The 17,955-nt window shown below is 34.5% G+C and overlaps 1 pseudogene; it reads left to right on the top strand.

Moving 5' to 3' along the window:
* The first annotated feature begins 3,675 nt into the window (after positions 1 to 3,675).
* On the top strand, positions 3,676 to 3,773 carry LOC133312593 (small nucleolar RNA R71; annotated as a pseudogene).
* Positions 3,774 to 17,955: the final 14,182 nt, after the last annotated feature.

Raw genomic sequence — 17,955 nt, 5'->3', positions numbered from 1 at the left:
CCAAGTGCGCAAGTGCACGCATCAAGTAATAATGAGTGTATTAATGCCCAGAATATCGTTCCCATGAGGATAGAACTCTAAATAATTCCTTAAACTATTTTATAAAGAATGAAAATGAGAAGAAAAGTTAGTGATTGAACTGTCTGGTCAAACGTTCCCTACTGCCTTGACAACGCTCCTCAAGAACAGTAAATTCAGTCTGATGGCAAACAACTCCTCGCATCATTATATATGTGATCCTTCTTGATGAGAGAAGGCACGACAATAGTCATTGGAGGTTGATAGATACAATGGTTGAATAGATTAAAAATAACATAGTAATAACTATACTCAAGAGACAACAAGGTGGATGGTTTTAAAGCAGTTTTAACACAAGGAACGGATTTACTGCTCCATTCTTAAATAGTTATTTTCTCTGCTCAAGACTTAGCATTTTTTAGCTTTGTCCCAGTTTCTTAACTGCTAACTCTGATTTCTCAGCTCATGGACTAGATGGCTCACAAGTTTCCATATTCCTATGGCTCCCTTGACTCCAACAGATACTTTGTACAGAACCTTAAAATGGGCGAAGTGGCCCCTTATTCCTAAGGTAACCAAATGTGTCGTTGCCAAAACACTACCTTCCCCCACTAACTAAGCTGTCTGAAATCCCTTCCTTAAGGAAGTTCCTTTGTCAGTATGTGTTCAATTTCCATTGATACACAATGAATATAGCTTACTTAGCCAGAGAAATACAAAAATCTTCAGTACAAGAGTTTTGGAAACAATTCTTTAAGAAATTTGCAGCTTATCCGTTCCACAGATAGTTTAGCCCATGGCAGTTACTTTAAACATAATTATTCTAAACTGAAGTCCCATAGACCCGAGACTCAGTTCAGAGATAACGAGTGGAAAGGAGAGAAGAAATACTTATATTGAAATGAAACAAGAAAGATTACAACAAAATATAAAGTGGAGAAGATAGTTGATGCTCGTGAGGAGTCTCAAGTGAATGTTACAGAATAAAGGAGAAGTGTTATCACTTAACTATAGCTTCCACTATACAAAATTAAACTACAAATTAACTAAATACTACTAAGTGATCTACTCTTAAGGAATTCGATTCCTCAGAAATTTGATGGATGTCTTCGTGCTGGGACGTTTTATTTATAGGAGAAGAGTTGATGGTAAAGTTGTAATTCTCTTGGATTTGTTCTCTTGTCTGCTTAGAAGAGGCGGTGTCTACAGTGCTTCGAAGGGTGCAAAGTGGCTGGATGGGACAATAGTTGTTTGAGATTTGTCTTTCCTTCTGATCATACCCATGCCTTGCTTTCCTCTTTGGCCAATAGGAACCCTTTATTCTCTGTTGCCCACGTTTTCCTTTGCTGAATAGCTGCACCGCTTCTGCTTTATGGAAATTTCTTTTCAACGTTTCCTGAAAAGTGGTCAGAGAGATTGAGTGAGTGAAGCAGGTGTATTTAATGTTCTCAATCTGTTCCCCTTTTTATATATTTTCCAAGGGCTTACGTCACCTTCCTTTCCCCACTGTGTTTTTGTCAAAAAGATATTAATCACGTGCTTTTAATTCTAAAGTTGCTCACCAATGGAAAGAACAGATGGTATTTTGCCATCAAAATGGGCTTAGATGTGAACTATTTTTCGTCCCATCAATCACCTTAGTCTCTATCTATTTTTTGTATTTTCTTATTTAATTAACTAAAAGTGAAATAATTAAACTAGAAAAATTAAAAATAGTAAAGTGTTGGGTTGCCTCCCAATTAGCGCTTGTTTAACGTCACAAGCCTGACGTACCTGACTTGTGATTATGGTGGCTCAAAGCATGATCTTGGTGATGACCAAGCTCCATCATTCAGAAATTTTGTCCCACCATAGTGCTCTTCTGCATATGGATGAGGTAAAGTAGTCTCAAGAACTTTGAACTTGACTTTTACATGCTTTCCTTTGCTCTTGGGCTTCTCCATTTTAACCTTTGGCTTACCTTCTTGATGAGAATTCTCTTTGTGCTCTTCTTCTGCTTTCTTTTCACTAATATAGTAGACTTGAGCTATAGTGAGGGGACTTCTTTGTCAAAGAACTTGAAAATTGCTTTCTCTCCGTCTACCCGTAAGATCAACTCGTCTTTCGGTACATCAATCAGCGCTTCTGAGGTTGCCAAGAAGGGTCTTCCGAAGATCATTGGAATTGTGGCATCTTCCTCAAAGTTAAGGATGACAAAATCAACAGGAATGATGAACTTGTCAACCTTTTCCAGTATATCCTCAATGATGCCATAAGCTTGTTTCGTTGAGCAATCAGCAAGTTGCAAGATTGTCTTGGTTGGCTTTACTTTAGTGATCCTCAGCTTCTTCATCATAGATAATGGCATGACATTAATACTGGCACCAAGATCACATAGTACATTATCTACTTCAACCTTGCCTATGGTGCATGGATACTGAAGCTACATGGATCCTTGAGCTTGGTAGGTAACTTCTTTTGGATAATGGCGTTGCATTCCTCTGTCAAAGTTACTGTCTCACATTCCTACAACTTACGTTTTCTTGATAGTAGATCTTTCATGAATTTAGCATAGTTGGGCATGTTCTCTAAAGTTTCAGCAAAAGAAATGTTGATCGGCAACCTCCTGTATATGTCTAGAAACTTTGAATATTGTTGCTTCTGAATCTCTTGCTTCAATCTCTGAGGATAAGGGATTCGAGCATATGGAGAGAGATCCAGTGGCTTGTTCTGTCTTTTTAGAGCTTTCTTCTTCTCCCACTTGAATAGTTTATTTTCGGCTTTTTCAGGATTGCTTTTGTCAACTTCAATAATATCCTTTGCCTTTTTGTTCTTCTCTTCCTAACCCGATGCTTCTTCATCCTTCTTCTTTTCTTTAGGATGCTTCTCTATAGGCTGAATCACTGTCCCACTTCTTCTGATAATTGCATTGCAGTGCTCTCTAGGATTAATGATAGTGTCTCCCGGGAAGGTACCCTTAGCTCTCTCATCAAATTGCCTTGACAACTGGCCAATCTGGTTTCAAGATTCCGGATAGAAGCTTCTTGATTCCGGAATGAAGCTATTGTTTCATCTCTGAAGGCATTTGCATTTTGAATATAGTCAGAGGTGGTCTTGGACAGCTGTGCAAAGGCTTTCTCCCACTCTCAAGTGTTGCCTTGTGGTGGGGGCTGTTGTTGCACTGGAAGGGGAGGATTAAGTTGATGGTTGGATTTGTAAATGAATCCTGGATGTTGATTTTGATTATTCCACCCTGGATTGTAGTTATTTCCATATTGGTTCCTCCCTGGATTATTTTGTTTCTTTTGATCGTACCAGATTCCGTTGACTTCAGCATTCTTCATGAAATCGCAGTCTTTAGTAGCATGAGTATCTGCACAAATACCACAAATAACTTGAGTATTATGAACAGAAGAGACTTGAGAATTGACAAATTGCTTTGTGAGAACATCTAATTGTGTTTGTTGTTTCTTATTTATTTACAATATTTGTTCATTCTGGGCCAACAACGCATCATAGCCGTCAAGCTTCATGATCCCTGTTCTCCTTTGTGTGACTGGAGCATTATCGAACTCCTTAGAGGCTAAAGATTCCAGCAATTCAAACGTTTCCTATGGAGTTTTTGTTTTCAATGATCCCCCTGATGCAGCATTCACCAAGGTTCTTGTGCTAGGCGTCATTCCATGGAAGAAGATTCGTCCTTTAAACCTTTCCCATGCCTCGTACAAGGATTCATTTTCTTTTTGTTCAAAAGAAGTGATCTCTTCTTTGAGCCTTGCCATCTTTGAAGCTGAGAAGAATCTGGCCAAGAACTTGGTCCCAAATCATTCCAGTTGGTGATGCTTCCTTGAGGCAGTGACTGCAACCACCCTCTTGCTTCTTCCTGCAGTGAGCATGGGAAGAGTCTGAGCAAGATGGTGTCACGTGAGACTCCATTCATCTTCAAGGTATCATAGTAGAGCAAGAAATTCTCTAGATGACTGTAGGGGTATTCGGTGCTTCCTCCAGTGAACTGATCTTTTTGAATCAGTTGCAGCAGTGCTAGTTTGAGCTCAAAGTTGTTAGCTTCCACATTGGGTATAACAACACTCGCCGTCTGCGGAACTCGGGCTGGAGTCATATAATCTCCCAAAGTTTTGGGAGGATTCTGAATCGCGTTGTTTTCAGCCATAGTTTCTTCCTTTGGTTCTGTCGGGCTTGATGCTTTTGCTTCTTTTGCTTTTCTTTCTTTTGCGCTTTTTCTGAGTTTTCTGGCTGTCTTTTCTATCTCAGGATCAAATTACAAGGATCGTGGGTTAACAGTACCTCGCATAAACTAAGAGTCAAAGATTATGCATAAAAACAGAAAATGTAGAAAATAGAAAACAAAAAATTTAAACAAAAAAATATAATGCAGAAAATAAAATTAAAAAAATAATAATAAAATTAATAAAAAAAATATATAACAAAATTATACAAATGCAGAAAATTTAAATTGTAGAAAAATAAAAAGTCCAATCTAAAAGGCGTTTAGGTACTTCTAATGTTGAAAGATCCAATACCTGGCAACGGCGCCAAAAACTTATTGCGACTCGGCAAGTGCACCGGTCGTTAAGTAATAAAAATGTACCAGAGTATGAGATCGTTCCCACGAGGATTGAGTTTCAAACACTAGTTCGCTAATCGCGGTTTAGTTTGACAATCAATATTTAGATGAAGGGAATTGAAATTGAAAAGAAAACAATTAATAACATCCAAATTAAAATTCAGAATTAAAAAGCAATTGGAAAGATGATTGATTTAAAGATTAAAAACAAGCGTAGTTAGGGATTCGACTTCCCCCAATCCCCTCTATATGCTATGAATTAAATTGTCAAGAACCTGTTCTTAATATAATGCCAATCAATTCTTTCTAAGTTAATCAGGGCTCAATTCCTTGTTATCCTACATCTATGTGATCTTGAAAGAACTCTAGTTCCCCGATTATTTTCCAAGAAAACATGCATTAAGATCAAGAATTTAAAGATTGCACAATTGCCCTATGTCTATCCCTAGATCACAAGGATCGTAATAAATTTATCAAATCAGGGTTCATGCACCAAAATCCCTATTGTCATACAATTACCCTAAATCAATCTATAAGGAGCAAACTCATAGAAAGCATTAAAGACAGATAAATCTATTCAAATATAAAATGAGAAGAATTCAGAGACAATTTAATTCATAAACTTAAGGATTCAATTGGGTTTCTTCTACCCCTAACTATAGAAAAATTTAGCCTAGCATACAGAATTTAAAAGCAATAAGAAAGAAAATAGCTTCCCAAGCCTCCATTGGTGTGATGTTGACTTGGTTCTCCAGTGCTCCAACGCTCTGCAACAGGATTCCTCCCTTGGGTATCTGTGAATTTCACGTGGTGTGTCTGTGAATGAGTGAATTCCATTGACCCCAAACTCCCTATTTATAACCTTTGAAGCCATATCTTTTAATTCGTCATCAAATCTCCCCGTGAATCTCTATCAATTCGTAATCAAATCTTGATTTGTTTCTGTTTTTATTTAAGATCCTGCAGATTGAGCTTCAAATCTTTGTTATGATTCCTTTATCACTTCTTAGCACCAAATCTTGTGGATTTACCTTCAAAATGAGCAAGATATCAAAACATTAGCTCAATTTTCAAATCTTTATGATTTTATCATATAACACCTTGAATTCCATGTAATCTACCATATAATTCTTGTAGAATTTAGCATAAAAACATGGTAAACCAAGGGTTTATCAGTTTGATTGGTCCAAGTCTCGTCGCAGTGAAGTCAGGCACGCACCCTCTCGCGCGTGTGAGTTATGCTGCTCCTTTTGGTTGGCCGGCATGTGGCGGCACGTGGAGCCTCTTCTCCGATAGCAACGGTCCTATTTTTTTCCTATCTCCGAAATGTTCTTGATCTGGTCTTGTTTTGGAGTTTTGACCTCGTTATTGGTGACGTCCAGGTCCCCCCTTTCTGGTTTATTTTGTTACCAGACGTTTTTGATTTTTCTTGGTTTCTTTTATTTTGGTGATTATAGATTTTCTTATCTCTTCTATTTCTGAATCTCTGATTGCCTCCAAGTCAGATCCTCCTATTTTTACCAATTATATCCTTGCCCCACTTAGTGTGGATAAATTGGATGGCTCGAACTATGATTCGTGGTCTTCAAATCTGCAACTTTGGTTGGATAGGAAGAATTATACGTCTCATTTAACTACTCAGGCTGACTCTATTGCGGCTTGTGAGCGCACACGATGGAAGATGATTGATGCTCAGCTGTGCAGTCTCATCAAGTCCACTCTTCATCCTTCCATATAGTAGATTTTTTGACATACAAACACTTGTGAGGCTATTTAACGTCAAGCAAAGGCCTTGTACACCAATGAATCTATGATGTGTGTTAGAAGTTGATGTCTACCTTTGCTCATGATTTTGATGGTCCTATGTCTGAGTACTTGGGAAAAACTCAGAGTTTACTTCATGATCTCAATGAACTTCTACCCTTTACTAATGATATTACTGAGGAGCAGGAAAAACGTAATACTCTTTTTATGCTATTCTCTATGGTTTACATCCATATTTATCTGCCAATCGGGATTAGATATTGGGATACGCTACTATTCCTACACTGGATTCTGCGATGTCTATTTTGCTTAGGATTCCACCTAAGCCCTCTACATCATCAACACCTGTTTTGCCCAATGTATCTTCAGTTGACACCTCTGCCTCTTCTGCCCTTGCTGCTCAGTGCTCTGATCGTGGATGTAAACCCTCTAAGGGTCGGCTACTCTGTACTCATTGCCATCAGACCAATCATATTGTTGACTGTTGTTGGAAGCTCCATGGCAAGCCACCTTATCTTCCTTAGACTACTCATGTTGCTCGGACTCCTTCTAGTACACCTGATCCAAGGTTACCTTCTGTAGCACAACCTCCTGCAGATCTTCTTAATGAATTTGTGAGTTGGTGGTCTGAGAAGGAAGCATATGGTACTATTGTCTTTATTGCTCCAATTGATAATTCTTTTGCTGAGATCTCTCAATTACAATCTCTAGGCCCTTGGATTCTTGATCCTAAGGCTTCCGGTCACATTTCTGGTAATAAGTCTTTATTCACCTATCTTTGTACCACTGATTCATTCCCTACTATTATTATGGACAATGGGTCTTTGGTCCAATCCCTTGGGAGCAGCATAGTTATTTTCTTCCCATTTTATCTCTGGATCATGTTCTCTATGTTCCTGATTCTCCTTTTAACTTACTTTTCATTAGATATTTGACCAAATCCATTGATTGTGTGGTTTTTCCTTTACTAAATCTTCTATCATTTTATAGTATTGGAGATCAGGGAAGGAGATTACCAGAGGATATGAGTCTCATGGCCTCTACCAATTTTTTCCTTCTTCTTTAGCTTTTTCTACTGTGGATTCTTCCCTCACTATCCATGCTCATTTGGGTCATCCAAGTCTTGCCAAGCTTCACAAGATGGTACCTCATTTGTCGTCTCTTTCTAATTTACATTGTGAGTCATGTCAGTTTGGGAAACATACTTGTAGTATGTTACCGAGTCGTCTTAGTCATCAAGCTTTGTCTCCTTTTTCTTTGGTCCACTCTAATATTTGGTGACCAAGTCGTCATCCTTCTACTTTAGGGTTTAAGTATTTTGTTACATTTATTGATGATTATTCCAGATGTATTTGGTTATTTTTAATGAAAAATTATTCTGAGTTATTTTCTATTTTTCAGTTATTTTAAAATGAAATCAAAACTCAATTTGGTAATCATATTCGTACTTTTTGTAGTGATAATGCTTGTGAGTATTTATCTCATCAATTTCAGCAATTCTTTTCGTCTTATAACATTCTTCATCAAACATCTTTTCCTCATATACTCCAACAAAATGGTGTAGCCGAGCGCAAGAATTGTCACCTTATTGAGACTATTCGCGCATTGTTAATTGATAACAATTCTCCCTACAAATTCTGGGGTGACGTCATTCTCACTGCATGCTATCTCATTAATCGCATGCCATCTTCTATTCTTCATAACCAGTTACCTTACTTTATTTTGTTTCCTCATCAACCTTTATATCCTTCGACCCCACATGTCTTTGGTTCTATTAGTTTTGTTCACTTTCTCGGTCCCAACTTGGATAAACTAGCCCCCAAGTCTCATAAATGTGTCTTTATGGGTTATTCTCGATCTCAAAAAGATTACTATTGCTACTCTCCAACTCTACTTCAATACTTTATCTCAGCAGATATTTTCTTTTTTGAATCGGTCCTTTTTTTTGCTTCACTACTGCTCTTGTGGACTATGGTTCTATTTAGTCATCTCTCCTTGCCGACTCCTTTGGATACATTCTACCTCTCCTTCTCCTTGTGTTTGACTCTCCTTCGGTCACCCCTTCTCTTGATGAGTTACAACATGTTTCTCTAGATGTTTCTATGGCCTCTCATCCTGCTACATCTTCTCCCTCAGCTTCTGTCCTACCTTCGGCTAGTGATCTTACCATTGCTTTCCGTAAAGGTACTCGTGATACCCGCCCTCCGTCCAAGTATTTAGTTAATATTAGTTACCATCTCCTTTCTCTATCATATTTTGCATTTTTTTCCTTTTTGTCTTCTATTTCTATTCCCAAGGCTACAGGTGAATCACTTTCACATTCTGGATGGAGACAAGGTATGATTGATGAAATGATTGCTCTTCAGCACAATGACAAATGGGATCTGGTCCTTTTTTCGTCTGAAAAGTCTGTTGTTGGCTGCCATTGGATTTATATTGGTAAAGTTGGTCCCGATGGTCAAGTGGATCGCCTAAAGCCTTCTTGGTGGCGAAAGGTTTCACTTATATGTTTGGATTGGATTATGGTGACACATTTTCTCCTGTGATGATGTCTTTTGTTCGCCTCTTTCTTTCCATGCATGCTATCTGCCACTAGCCTCTCTATCAACTTGATATTAAAAATACTTTTCTTCATGATGATCTTACGGAGGATATTTATATGGAGCAACCTCCTGGATTTGTTGCTTAGGGGGAGTCAGGTCTTGTTTGTCATCTCCACAAGTCTATTTATAGTCTCAAGCAATCTCCATGAGTTTGGTTTTACAGATTTAGCTGTGTTATTCAACAAATTGGTATGACTCAGAGTGAAGTTGATCATTCTCTATTTTATCTTCATTCAGTTTCTAGGTCTATCTACTTGGTGGTGTATGTGGATGATATTGTCATCACAGAAAGTGATAATAATGGGATTACTCAGTTAAAGCAGCATTTATGTCATCATTTTTATACCAAGGATCTTGGGAAACTTCAATATTTCTTAGGAATCGAGGTAGCCCAATCTAAAGATGGATTTGTGATATCTCATAGGAAATATGCTCTGGATATTCTTGAAGAGACTACCTTGTTAAATTCTAAGTCTGTTAATACCCCTATGGATCCAAGTGTCAAGCTCCTACCAAATTAGGGGGAGCCCTTTTCAGATCCTGAAAGGTATAGAAGACTGGTTGAAAAACTGAACTAACTCATAGTTACTTGGCCTGACATTTCATTTGCAGTTAATGTGGTAAGTCAGTTTCTTAATTCGTCATGTCAAGAACACTGGAATGTCGTCATTCGTTTTCTCAAGTGCATCAAGGCATCTCCACGAAAAGGCCTTGAATATGGAGATAAGGATCATGATAAAATTGTTGGATACTCTGATGCTGAGTAGGTCGGTTGTCCTACTGATATGAGATCTACTTTTGGATATTATGTTTTCGTTAGAGGCAACTTAGTCTCTTAGAAAAGTAAGAAGCATAATGTAGTTGCCAGATCAAGTGTTGAAGCAGAGTATCGCTCCATGGCTACTGCTACTTGTGAGCTCGTCTGTCTTAAACAACTTCTTAGAGAACTCAAGTTTGGAGATACTAGTCCAACAACTCTCATTTGTGATAACTAAGCAGCACTACATATTTCTTCCAATCCAGTGTTTCATAAAAAAACCAAGCATATCGTGGTAGTTTGTTACTTTGTTCAAGAGAAGGTCCTTGCTGGTGAAATTATGACTAGTTTTGTACCCTCTAATGATCCATTAACATATGTATTTATGATGTCTTTGAAGGTCCCTCGAATAGAGTTTATATGTAACAAGCTTGATGTTTATAATTTATACGCTCGAGCTTGAGGGGGAGTGTTGTATATATAAAATATAAATAGTATAATCTTAAACTCACATCATGTATTTTAGGTTGTTTGTATCATGTAATTATATATATATATATATATATATATATATATATATATATATATAGAGAGAGAGGATCCGTTGACACCGGTGTCAAAATTCAATTTTGACACCTCATCTGAGAGTTGTTAAATCAAAAAAGATCAATGGTGTCACATGCTTGCAAATCAGAGTCGTTGATCTTTTTTGATCTAACGGCTCTCAGATGAGGTGTCAAAATTGAAATTTGACACCGGTGTCAAATTTTAAATTTGACACATCATCTGAGAGTCATTAGATAAAAAAATATCAATGGTGCCACATGCTTACAAATCAGAGTCATTGATCTTTTTTGATCTAATGACTCTCAGATGAGGTGTCAAATTTAAAATTGACACTGGTGTTAAAGAATCCTACCTCATATATATAGGGAAAAAAGTGTGTCATTTTAAATGACACACCTTGTGTCGTTTCATTCTCACTAAAAGGTGGGATCCACACTTTTAAAAAAATTTCCCTCTCTCTCTCTCTCATAATCTATCTTTTTCTTTCACTTAAAATAACACAACTTTATGTCCTTTAAAATGATACACACTTTTTTCATATATATATATATATATATATATATATATATATATATATATATATATATATATATATATACACTCGGTTGTGCTAATACACAGGGATTTATTCAATGTTCCTTGATCTCTTGTTTCTCTACTTTGGGAATGTATGAGGTAAGCAATTTTCTATTATTTTACGTGTGTGTGATAGCTGGGGTGCAAAACAACCAAACAACAACTTGGATCGTGCTGTGTCATACAACGCCACTTTATATTTCTCGTACTTTTATTGTTTTTCTCTTTACAATAGCCTTCGCATCTACAAAACGAATCTGAACTCCGAAGTAAGACGTGGCAACAATCGAGTCAACCGATTCTGGAATATTCGGAGTCAATGCTCAATGCTAGACAAGAAATAAAAGCATGTCCTCTTTGTCTGTCCTTCCCATATATAAGTGTTCTCTTTCTCTATCCTAGCATGTCGCGATGGATGAACTAGCTTAAAGCTAGAGATAGTGGGATTGAACTTGATTTGAGAGAAAAATGAAAAAGTTTGTCTGATATTTTCTTGTTTGCTATCCAATCGATCCATGACTATATCTTTGCATGACACAATTGTTTCATGAGTTCTAATTAAGTTCATAGCATTTCCTCTCATATATGTAATGATCCAATTAGCTTAGCTTATAGGGTTTCCTTGGGGGATAGGTGGTGTTGTAGTTTGCAAATTTTTATTATGATTGGTACAAGCGCTATCTATCACCATTCCACCCATTAGCCAAAAATAAATAAATAAAAAACAAAATTATTAAAAACAAAACACTAAAAGTAAAGGTTCTAATCCTAAGGTACTAAATTGCATAGCTTTCCAAAGTGTCACTTTTTTTGTGTGCCCAAGTTTGTTTGGAGCTGGAGTTGAGGAATTGAGACTGAATTGAAACCTTAAGCCAAGTCGAAATGAGTTTGGAAGAAGGAGAAATTAAGTGTTTGGGTTAAACACAACAATTATCAAATATTATTAAAGGGAAAATAATTTTTCATTTTGCCCCCTTAAAACTATGTATTTCAGAAAGTACACAATTATAATATTAGAGTTATACTTTTTTTCTCTCCAAAAACTGTCAGCTGACTTGAAAAATAAAAATAATATAATTTTAATATTATAACTATGTACTCGGTACTCTTCGGAGTACATAATTACAAGGGGATGAAAGAACATAATTGATGTCATTTAAAAGGACAAAATGTTTTTTCATTATTGGATGCATATATTTTAACTATAATAATAAAAATGCAATTAAAGTCAAAAAAGATAATAATAAATTATAAAATTAATGTAATACACAATTAATTATATAAATATAAGTTATTTATTTTTCTTATTAGTAGAGCAACTAATGTTTTTCTTATAAAAAGAGAAACTTTTACTTAGAAAAAAACTATTATGTCATAATTTAATTATTATTTAACATATATTAGAAAAATTTGAATTCATTTTTATCGTAGTTTCTAAAATCTCATATATCAAATAATAATTTATTTATTTTTTGGTAAATAACCAAATAATAATTTAAGTATCATGTCTGAAAACCAAAGGCCACAGAAAAGTAGTAAAAAGTTATGAACCGGGAATTAAGGGCAGAGAAACGTGTGTACATGCCAAACAGAGGCACATGGGTGTCACCTAGTGACCTGAACGCGTGGATTGTCCCTTGTGGACTTGCAGAGGGACCACATGTTCTATCCACATCCCACGCGTAAGCTTGCTACTTATGTACAAGTGTTGTGTTTTGAGAAAAATATCTAATATATCATCTTATTATCTACTTCCGATCAATAAGAACATAACATATATGTTGATGTATTTTTTGAAGAGAATTTTTTTTTTTTTAATATTATGTCTATGTATTTCTGAAAATATATAATCTATAAATTTTTTTTTTGGCTGTGATATAATCTATAATTTTATTTTGAATGAAAGTTTTATCCAATATTTATACGATTGAATATTAGGACATGTTTAGTACATAGTATAGGATAATGTCTGATAGTATAAGACTTGATAGTATAAGGTATGACTGTACAAGACCTTATTAGATTTTAATACTATCCAGCGTTTGGCATGATATTGTATAAGATAATATATTGTATAAGATAATATCATCATATGTTTTGTAATATACTATTTAATATTAGATAGGTTAAAAATAATTATTTTTGTCAAAAATACCTTTTAATAATGAATTTATATAATTCTTCCAAATATATCAGATGATATTATTTTTTTATAGATATATGTTGATCAGTGTGTCCAAAAAATATATTTTTTTTATAAAAATAAAAATTTCCAATATTTTAAAAAATTATATATTGAAAAATTATTTTTATTTTAATATACTAATATTAAAATAATATATTAATTCTTGATAATTGCATTGGTTAATACAACAATCTCTTATCAGGTCTAATCCTACCCTCCTATACCTGATTAAGTTATACATCATTTTGATTAAGTTATATTATAGCATAAACTTATACTATCAAGCTTTATACATCGTACCAAAATGGTCTCTGTCTTGAGATTTGAGTTACATCAACTGTAGCCGCCACAATTAAATCCTCTATATTAATAACGTTATGCGTATACAGTGCATCATTTTTATTTTAATAATTTTTATTACTTTTTCTAATACTAAAACAAAAACATGTTTTAATTTCTTTATTTTTTAAAATATAAAGTACTAAAATCAAGTATCAAATTTGATGTGCCTATAACAAAATGCTTTAAACAACGATTACATTTGTTTTTGGCAATGTTCAAAAACACTAAAACCTATGCCACAATCCTGTCCATTAAGCTGAAACCCTTTTAAGTCCGTATTATGTTCCAATATATCATGAGTGGAGTTAATTTGGAAAGGAAAATTTAGATTCGATATCCACAAGCCACATGATGATGTGAGAAAAAGGGATTCGGTAAGACGCGTGTATCAATGAAGGTACATTTTTTTGGCATGGATAAGAGTTACAGGACGAAAATTTACCAATTATGGTGAAAGTTCCTCCTTCAAAAACAACATTAAAGACAGACACTTTTGTAAAAACAGGAAAAAAAACAATACTCCATTACAAGTAGAACGAGACTGGATTCAGTGCACCATAGGAAGAAAGAAAGTGGAGAACATTATTAGTATTACCGTCATATTGAATAGTGGATACAATTTATTTAAAATAAAATTATAAATTATATATTTTTTGAAATATATAAATATAATATTAAAATTATTGTTTTCTCTTTAAAAAATATGTTAGCACGAGTGTTATATTCTTATTAAAGTAATATAGATATTACGGTAGTATATCAATTTTTGTTTTTTCCGAAAGTGAAGGAGATGAATTTGTCAACAGTGTCATGAGCACTTGCGCCGGACTATTCTAAATTTTTCCGCTCAGGAGAGCTGATTAGGATAGATATTTTTGTACATTTTCAAAGCACAGCTCACCTGTCATTTTCAACCCGGAAGTGGATGTTTTGGCATTTTTGTCCGCTTATAAGGGGGAAAGCTGGGGTTGTTGTAATGGTGGTACAATAGACAGTTATTTAAAGTAAAATTAGATAAGGTGAAAGCTTCCAAAGCATGATATGCATACTACTTCAGTCTGCTAGAGTTAATAGTACTAAAGTAAAGATAAAGGTGCTATATATTTTTTTAAGAGTTAATTCAATTTTAATTATTTTTTTAAGGTGAGTTGATTTATTTTAATATTTTCATAAATTTTAACTCTTTAAATTGACTATGAGGGTGTGTTTGGTACAGGAAAAAAAAAATTTGGTGACCGGGAATCATGATTAATGAGAATTCAGTAGAAATTGAGTTTACTTGGAATCTTACGAAAGATGTGTTTGGTTCGCCAAAATATTACCGGGAATATTGGGTAAAAATTACTGATTCCATATTTGGTTTAGAACGAAATATGACTTGGAATATGAGGTTATTTTACAAAAATAACACCAAACTATTTTTACTTTTGTAATTGATAGATTGAGTCTAGATTTTTATGTGTATTGGGATATTTTTGTCTCAAAATTTATTGTTGTGCTTTCCCTTTACTTGGTATTCTGATTGGTATTCCGAATTACCATATTATTTTTGGTAATCTGAATAGTGACTTTTCTTTATAAATCAAATTACCGGTAATCCTTGGATATCCGGGAATCGTAATTTATTCCTTCTACCAAACATGGTAATTACATTTACCAAAGAAGGATTACCAGTAATCTTCTCCAAAAACTTGAACCAAACACCCCCTGAGATTAATCTCGAATGTTGGACAAGTGAATAATAAAGATATTTAAATTTCTCTCAAAAATAATATGTAAGAATTCAATCAAGGTTTTTTCCTTTTCCCTTACGTAATTCCCTTATTACTAACTAAGCTACTACTAGCATTTGGTATAACAGTCTACATTAGAGTTAACAATTAAAGGATAAGGATGGAGTTAATAGAGCAAGGGTGAAGTAGCGAAAGGAGAATGGAAAGGAGTAGAGACATAGATTCCACTCGATTTAAATTTCTTAAAAGATGGAGAATGGAAAGGATATTCCAAAGAAGATGCGCGTGGCACGGATGAGATTCCTCGGCTTATGCTTTTGAGTTGTTTATGAGTGTAATGATCTTAAGTAAACTAATCAATCAATCAAACGAAAAACAAAGGCTTAAACAAATGGGTGTCATGTTTATCCCGACACCTCTATCACTTGTTTCCCATTTTCCAACTTTTATCTAGTTTGCTGAATATCCTAATTGAAAGTTTCAGTCACATGCCGTGACCAACCAAAGTTCACTCGGTCACTCCCTTGATTATGAACTGTACATAAAATATATTTAGAGGAAGGGGTTATATTTATAACTTATTTTCTCTTATAATCTCTTAAAACTATTTTATTTATTCTTGAATCAAAATCAAATAATTAACGGCTCTCACTGGATATTATTTTACAACTGTTGATTTGATTTTGATCAAACGATAAAGAAAGTGTTTGTAAGTGAAATTTTTTTTGCATTACATGGAAATTGAACACACACCACTACACTACAAACACCTAACACACACACCCCACACCACTAGGCTAATCCTAGTGGAGTGTAAGTGAAATTTTTAATATGCTAGTGTAGTACCTACATCCTCCCAATTAAAACACATCACATGTACTGACATGTTTCTTTAGGAGAGAGAAAAAAATGTGTTTATATATTTCTAGAAATACATAATCTGTAATTTCTTTTTGAACTGGAGTCGTACCCACTATTCAATACGATGGTAATACTAAAAATGTTCTCAGTTGTAAGGAAAAATAGATTGTAAGTATAATATTTCCGTGTTTTAGAACACTTAAAACACATTTGGATTTGCCTCGTGGATCCAAAATGTGTAAAAAAATTATATCTAATCTTAAAATAGAGTAGTTAATAATTTGATTATTTTGCCCCTCTTTATTTTTGACAAAGATGTTGGATTTTGTATCTAAATCGTATGAGTTTTGAATAAGTGAGTTGAGAAAGGAAAGAAAGAGGAAAGGTGAAAGGAAAGTCCCACATTGGACAAGTAGTGAGAAATGTGAAGATTTATAAATCGTTACCTCACTCCTTAGTTTTCCCTTTAGGGACAGTACTTCACTTTTGCGGAGGATAAAAGATATAGGTGGGTCTTGGTCCACCACACATGCACGCGTGCCGCCCGGCTCGGCTTTGGTCGATTTGATCGCACGTATGTGTGAAATAAAAAAAATTTATTAATTTTTTTATTATTTTTGTCCAAAATAATCCTTTCAGAAAATTGGTGGTGATTCATTGTGTCCGATCAGTGTCTATATATAGACGCTAAGACTTTCAAAAAATTCATCCTAAGTCATTACTCTACGGAATTTCTTCTGAGTCATTTTCGTACATCCATACTCATAAGTACATACTGCCTTAGATTTAGAAGTGTGATTTCTTTGTCATTCTGTTGTGTTCATTGGGCCACCAGATTGTTAGTGTCGTTACACTCTGAAGACATATATATGTTCTATTATGGGAGACAATTGTTCATCAAACATTAGGTATCATTGTGGGGGACAAATTGTCTTAAAGAAACAACAAGTGTTGGGCTCAGATTCTTCCATTTTCTACATACTTATTCTGATTCATGCATACTTCCAGTGAGTTTGTTCTTTTTCTTTTTATTGCACTTTGTTTTTTACAATTAATTAGCATATCTGATTCCATACACGGGTTGAAATCTTTCACTGATTTTATATATCACTGTATTTTACAACAAAAGAAACATGAGCAGTACTACTAGTGTCGTCCCACTTAATTTAGAGCCTGTTTCGATCCTCTCTTTCTTAAGTTAGAAGCTACTTATAAACTAAAACTAAAAAAAGAAGCTAAAAATTGTTTGGTAATCACATAAAAAATTTAGCTTAAAGTTATTTAAAAGCACATATTTCAAGAAAATTATCTCTCTCTATTTATATAACTTTTCATTATAAAAAAAAGCACACAATTCAAGAAAAGCATATAAGAGCTTAAAAAAATGGAGTTTTTAGTTTTCAGCTTTTTTCTTCATTATAAAAAAAGAACGTTTTATTATAAGAGCTTTTTCCAAAATCTATTTGACCTACCTTAGGCTTATAAGTAGCTTCTAGCTAAAAAAAAAAATCCAAACACGCTCTAAATGCTTAAATAGACGTTACAGTCTTGAAAAAATTTCGACCCACAAAAGGACCACTGGTCTTCCATGTACCCTCCATATATTCCCTTCAATATCTAGCTTGTACATACTAAGAAATTATTTATAACCATCAAAAGTCCTCGCAGCCCAATACATTAACATTTATCTTCATTTGTAAGACATAGAGAAACTATAGGTCATCTTCATGATACACAGTCCCGTATATCATAATAAACTACAATTGCATGAATATTATCGTTGTTTACAAGGATGTATGTGAATCAATAGGAGTATTACACATCAAATGAGAGAGAAAGAATTTGACAAATAAAAGAGAATTTTGGCTGACATGTAATGTTTCAATTAATGAGATGTACTAAATCTTTGGTGCAACAGTAGCACCAAAAATTTATTCCTCTCCCTTTAATGCTTTTACCAAGTGCCATTTGTTTGTGTCTTTTGT

Source organism: Gastrolobium bilobum, unplaced genomic scaffold (assembly GCF_033153095.1).
Source record: "Gastrolobium bilobum isolate Gb01-03AN ecotype WA unplaced genomic scaffold, APGP_CSIRO_Gbil_v1 utg30084, whole genome shotgun sequence".
Lineage (NCBI taxonomy): Eukaryota > Viridiplantae > Streptophyta > Magnoliopsida > Fabales > Fabaceae > Gastrolobium > Gastrolobium bilobum.
The sequence above is the reverse complement of the archived record's forward strand: the minus strand, read 5'-3'. Positions and strand labels throughout refer to the sequence as shown.